The following is a 6,000-nucleotide window of genomic DNA, read 5'->3' on the forward strand; positions in this document are numbered from 1 at the left end:
CTGTATAATCATAAGGGATTTAATTTAGGCCATGCTTGAATGGCCTAGTAGCTTTCCCTACTTTCTTCTTCAATTTGAGCCTGAATTTTGCAATATGGAGCTGATGATCTGAGTCACAGTCAGCTCCAGGCCTTATTTTTTTCTGACTGCGTAGAGCTTCTCCTGGAGGAGGAAATGGCAACCCAGTCCAGTATTCTTGCCTTGAAAGTTCCACGGACAGAGGAGACTTAGGAGCTACAATCCATGGGGTGGCAAAGAGACCGACATGATAGCAGCTGAGCACCACCCTTCATCTTCAGCCACAAGAATATCCACCTGATTTCATTGCTTGATGCCCAACATGGCCAGCAGAGGGCGGCAGTGACCGTGAAATGCTGGAACAGGGACTGGTGTGTGTATGGATTTATCAAATGTATTGGTTTCCAAACCTCAACTGTGTCGGAAAAATTGAGCTTCGGACCTACGGGACTGCCCTGCTCCCTTCTCAGCAGTGTTCATTCGAACAGCGGTCTGAGGCTGCGCTGGGGTCAGCAAAGCTCTGAGGCCCCAAGGACAGGCTGCTTGCACACCCAGGACAGGATGCTACCCTCCTCACAACGGGGCTCTGGAGGGCGCCCCCCCCCCAGATTGCTCCTCCTGTAGTTCATCCCCTCTCATGAGCCCTTCCCTGTCTAATCCTTTAGGGTAAACTGAGGTGGGGAGAGGAAGGTGAGATGATGACACGCAGGAGCCCGCACCGCCCGTACCAGCTCCACCGAGAGCAGAGCGGACCCTGAGCCACGGCAGCGGGAGGCAGCAGGCAGGCTAGGCCCAGGATCTGGCAGGTGGAGTGGATCAGAGAGGGTGTGGTCCCAGCACCTGGGGAGCTAACTGACAGGAGGGGAAGCCCCGAGCTGGGAGGGAGAAGCCCCTGGTGGTTGTTCAGTTGCTGAGTCCTCTCTGACACTTGGGGACCCCATGGACAGCAGCACGCCAGGCTTCCCTGTCCTTCACCATCTCCTAGAGTTTGCTCAAATTCATGTTGATTGAGTCGGTGATGCCATCCAACCATCTCATCCTCTGTCGTCCCCTTCTCCTCCTGCCTTCAATCTTCTCTAGCATCAGGGTGTTTTCTAATGAGTTGGCTCTTCGAATCTGGTGGCCAAAGTATTGGAGCTTCAGCTTTAGCATCAGTCCCTCCAATGAATATTCATGGTTGATTTCCTTCAGGATTTTCTGGTTTGATCTCATTGCTATCCAGGTTACTCTCAAGAGTCTTTCTTCCACAGCACCATAGTCCTAAAGCATTGATTTTTCAGCACTCAGCCTTGTTTACTGTCCAATTCTCACATCCATACAGGACACTGGACAAACCATAGCTTTGACTACATGGACCTTTGTTGGCAAAGTGATGTTTCTGCTTTTTAATACACTGTCTAGGTTTGCCATGGCTTTTCTTCCAAGGGGTAAATGTCTTTTAATTTCATGGATGCAGTTCCTGTTCTCAGTGATCTTGGAGTCCCAAGAAAATAAAGTCTGTCACTGTTTTCATTTTTTCCACATTTACCTTGAAGTGATGGGATGGGACAGGATGCCATGATCTTCGTTTTTTCAGTGTTGAGTTTTAAGCCAGCTTTTTTACTCTGTTTCACCTTCATCTAGAGGTTCTTTAGCTCCTCTTCACTTTCTGCCATTAGGGAGATGTCATCTGTATATCTGCAGTTATTGCTATTTCTCCTGGCAATCTTGATTCCAGCCTGTGATTCATCCAGCCTGGCATTTCACATGATGTACTCTGCATACTGGTGGCTCAGCTGGGAAAGAATCCGCCTGCAATGTGGGAGACCTGGGTTCGATCCCTGGGTTGGGAAGATCCCCTGGAGAAGGGAACAGCTACCCACTCCAGTATTCTAGCCTGGAGAATTCCATGGCATATATAGCATGGGGTCACAAAGAGTCGGACACAACAGAGCAATTTTCACATAGTGACTTAATCTTTGCATATAAGTTAATTAAGCAGGGTGACAATATACAGCCTTGACGTACTCCTTTCCCAAGTTGGAACCAGTCCATTGTTCCATGTCTGGTTCTAACTTGCCCCTTGACCTTCTTTTGGTACCTGGGGAGGATGATATCTCCAAGTGCCCCCTCCTGGGCTGGGAGTCCAAGAGCCTCAGTGCTTCCCAACATGACCAGCAGAGGGAAACATTGGCCGTGAAATTCGATAAGGAGGCAGGGACGGTGGTCTGGTTTTCCCATCTCTTGAAGCATTTTCTACTTTTTGTTGTGATCCAGAGTCAAAGGCTTTAATGTAGTCCAGGAAGCAGAGGTAGATGTTTTTTTCTGGAATTCCCTTGCTTTTTTTTTGATCCAGCGGATATTGGCAATTTGATCTCTGGTTCTTCCTTCTTTTCTAAATCCAGCTTGAACATCTTGGAAGTTCTCAGTTCACATACTGTTGAAGCCTAGCTTGAAGGATTTTGAGCATTACTTTGCTAGCATGTGAAATGAGCACAATTGTATGGTAATTTGAACATTCTTTGGCATTGCCCTTCTTTGGGATTGGAATGAAAACTGACCTTTTCCAGTTCTGTGGCCACTGCTGAGTTTTCCAAATTTGCTGGCATATTGAGTGCAGCGCTTTCACAGCATCATCTTTTAGGATTTGAAATAGCTCCGCTGGAATTCCATCACCTCCACTAGCTTTGTTCCTAGTGATGCTTCCTAATGCCCACTTGACTTCAGACTCCAGGATGTCTGGCTTTGAGTGAGTGATCACACCATCATGGTTATCTGGGTCATGAAGATCTTTTTTGTCCAGTTCTTCTGTGTATTCTTGCCACCTCTTCTTAATCTCTTCTGCTGCTGTTAGGTCCATACCATTTCTGTCCTTTCTTGTGCCCTTTGTCGCTGAAAGTATTCCCTTGGTATCTCTGATTTTCTTTAAGAGATCTCTAGTCTTTATCATTTCATTGTTTTTCTCTATTTCTGTGCATTGTTCCTTTTAGAAGGCTTTCTTACCTCTTCTTCCTATTCTTTGGAACTCTGCATTCAGATGGATATATCTTTCCCTTTCTCCTTTGCTTTTTGCGTCTCTTCTTTTCTCAGCTATTTGTAAGGCCTTCTCAGAAACTGCTTTGCCTTGTTCCACTTCTTTTTCTTGGAGATGGTTTTGGTCACCACCTCCTGTACAAAGTTACAAACCTCCATCCATAGTTCTTCAGGCACTCTTTCTATCGGAACTAATCCCCTGAATCTATTTGTCACCTTCACTGTATAATCATAAGGAATTTGATTTAGGCCATAGTTAATTGGCCTGGTGGTTTTCCCTACTTTCTTCAATTTGACCCTGAATTTTGCAGTAAGGAGCTGATGAACTGAGTCACAGTCAGCTCCAGGTCTTGTTTTTTCTGACTGTGTAGAGCTTCTCCTGGAGGAGGAAATGGCAACCCCCCCACCCCACCCCCAGTATTCTTGCCTGGAAGTTAGATGGACAGAGGAGACTTGTGAGCTACAATCCATGGGGTGGCAGAGTTGGACAGGACTGAGCTCTGAGGACCACCATAGAGTTTCTGTCTTCGGCTACAAAGCATATATTAGATATATTAACAATTTATTAAGTTTATTTGTTTCCAAACTGAATTTGTGTCGGAGAAATTGAACTTCAGATGTGCTGGGACTGCCCAGCACCCTTTTCCGCAGCAGCGTTCAGACAGCGATCTGAGGCTGCGCTGGGGTCAGCAAAGCTCTGAGGCCCCAGGGCACCCGGACAGACTCTGCACACCCAGAATAAACTCCTTGCACACCCAGAGACAGGACGCTCCCTTCCCCACAGGGGAGATCTGCAGGGCGACCCCGGCTGATCCTCCCTGAGTCAGCCCCTGCTTGGCCCTTCCTGACTGGGCCAGTCTCGGGTAAGCTGGGGTGAGAGGAGGCAGAGATGGAGGAGGAGGAGGGCCAGACGATGACCAGCTAACGGGAGCTTGGAAAGCACCTGCCCCTGCTCTGCCGGCTCAGTGCCTGCTGTCCCGGGTGCAGCGGGGCCCTGAGTCACAGGCAGGGCAGCACGGCCAGGAGGCGGCCTGGCCTGGGCTGGGACCCGGGCTGCGGAGACCCAGCAGCTGGAGCAGCTCTTCAAGGATGTGGTCCCAGCGCCTGTGCAAGCTCCTAGAAGGGAGGGCGAAGTCCCTGGGAGGGAGCAACGTAGCTGGTAGGAACGGGGAAGCCCCTGGTAGGAAGGGGGAGCCCCTGGTAGGAAGGGGAAGCCCAAGGTAGGAAGGGGGAGCCCCTGGTAGGAAGGGGAAGCCCAAGGTAGGAAGGGGGAGCCCAAGGTAGGAAGGGGCACCCTTGGTAGGAAGGGGAAGCTCTTGGAACGAAGGGGGAAGCCTCTGGTAGGACACTAAAGGTCCCTGGAAGAAAGATGGAAGGCCCTGGTAGGAAGGAGGAAGCTTCTGGTAGGTAGGAAGAATCCCCTGGTCAGAAGCAGGAAGCCCCTGGGCAGGAGGAGGAAGCCCTTGGTAGGATGGGAGAAACCTCTAGTAGGAAGGGGGAAGTCCCTGGTACAAAGTGGGAAACCCCTGTGAGGGAAGGGGAAGCCCCTGGTAGCAAAGGAGAAGACCCTGGAAGAAGGGGCATTCCATGCTCAAAGGGGGGAGTCGCTGGTTAGGAGGATGAAGCCCCTAGTGGGAAGGGGGATATCCCTGACACAAAAGGGAAGACCCTGGTAGGGTGCTGAAGTCCCTGGAGAAAAGATGAAAGCCACTAGCAGGAAGGGGGAAACCCCCGTTGGGATCGGGGTTGCAAAACTTCACAGAAGGACTACACCAAAATGATTAATGATCCAGATAACCATGATCATATGATCACTCATCTACAGCCAGACACCCTGGAATGTGAAGTCAAGTGGGCCTTAGGAGCATCACTAGGAACGAAGCTAGTGGAGGTGTTGGAATTCCAGCTGAGCTTTTTCAGATCCTAAATGATGATGCTGTGAAAATGCTGCACCCAAGATACCAGCAAATTTGGGAAACTCAGCAGTGGCAACAGGAATGGAAAAAATCAGTTTTTCATTCCATCCCCAAAGAAGGCCAATACCAAAGAATATTCAAACTACTGCACAATTGCACTCATTTCCAATGCTAGCAAAGTAATGCTCAAAATTCTTCAAGTCAGGATTCAGCAGTATGTGAACCAAGAACTTCCAGATGTTCAAGCAGGATTCAGAAAAGGCAGAAGAACCAGAGATCAAATTGGCAACATCCATAGGATCATAGAGAAAGCTATATAATTCCAGAAAAGCATCTACTTTTGCTTCCTTGATTATCTAAAGCCTTTGACTGTGTGAATCACAACAAATTGTTGAAAATTCTCAAAGAGATGGGAGTACCAGACCACCTTACCTGCCTCCTGAGAAATCTGTATGCAGGTCAAGAGTCAACAGTTATAACTGGACATGGACATGGAACAATGGGCTGGTTCCAAATTGGGAAAGTAGTATATGAAGGCTGTATACTGTCACCCTGCTTATTTAACTTATATCTAGAGTAAATGATGCGAAATGCCAGACGGATGTAGCACAGATGGAAATAAAGATTTTTGGGAGAAATATCAATCGCTTCAGATATGCACATGATACCACCCTAATGGCAGAAAGTGAAGAGGAACTAAAGAGCCTCTTCATGAAGGTGAAAGACTGAAAAAGCTGGCTTAAAACTCAACATTCTGGAGAAGGAAATGGCAACCCACTCCAGTATTCTTGCCTGGAAAAGTCCATGGACAGAGGAGCCTGGCGGGCTGCAGTCCATGGGGTTACATGACTGAGCATATGTGCATGAGGGTGGAGGGAGATGGGTTGGTAGCAATAAAGTGGTAGAACTAAAAAAAACAAACAAACAAACAAAAAAAACAAAAAAACAACCAACATTCAAAAATCAAAGATCATGGCATCTGTTCCTGTCACTTCATGGAAAATAGATGGGGAAACAGTGATAGACTTATTTTCTTGGGCTCCAAGATCACTGC

This window comes from Cervus canadensis, chromosome 32 (genome assembly GCF_019320065.1).
Source record: "Cervus canadensis isolate Bull #8, Minnesota chromosome 32, ASM1932006v1, whole genome shotgun sequence".
Classification (NCBI taxonomy): domain Eukaryota; kingdom Metazoa; phylum Chordata; class Mammalia; order Artiodactyla; family Cervidae; genus Cervus; species Cervus canadensis.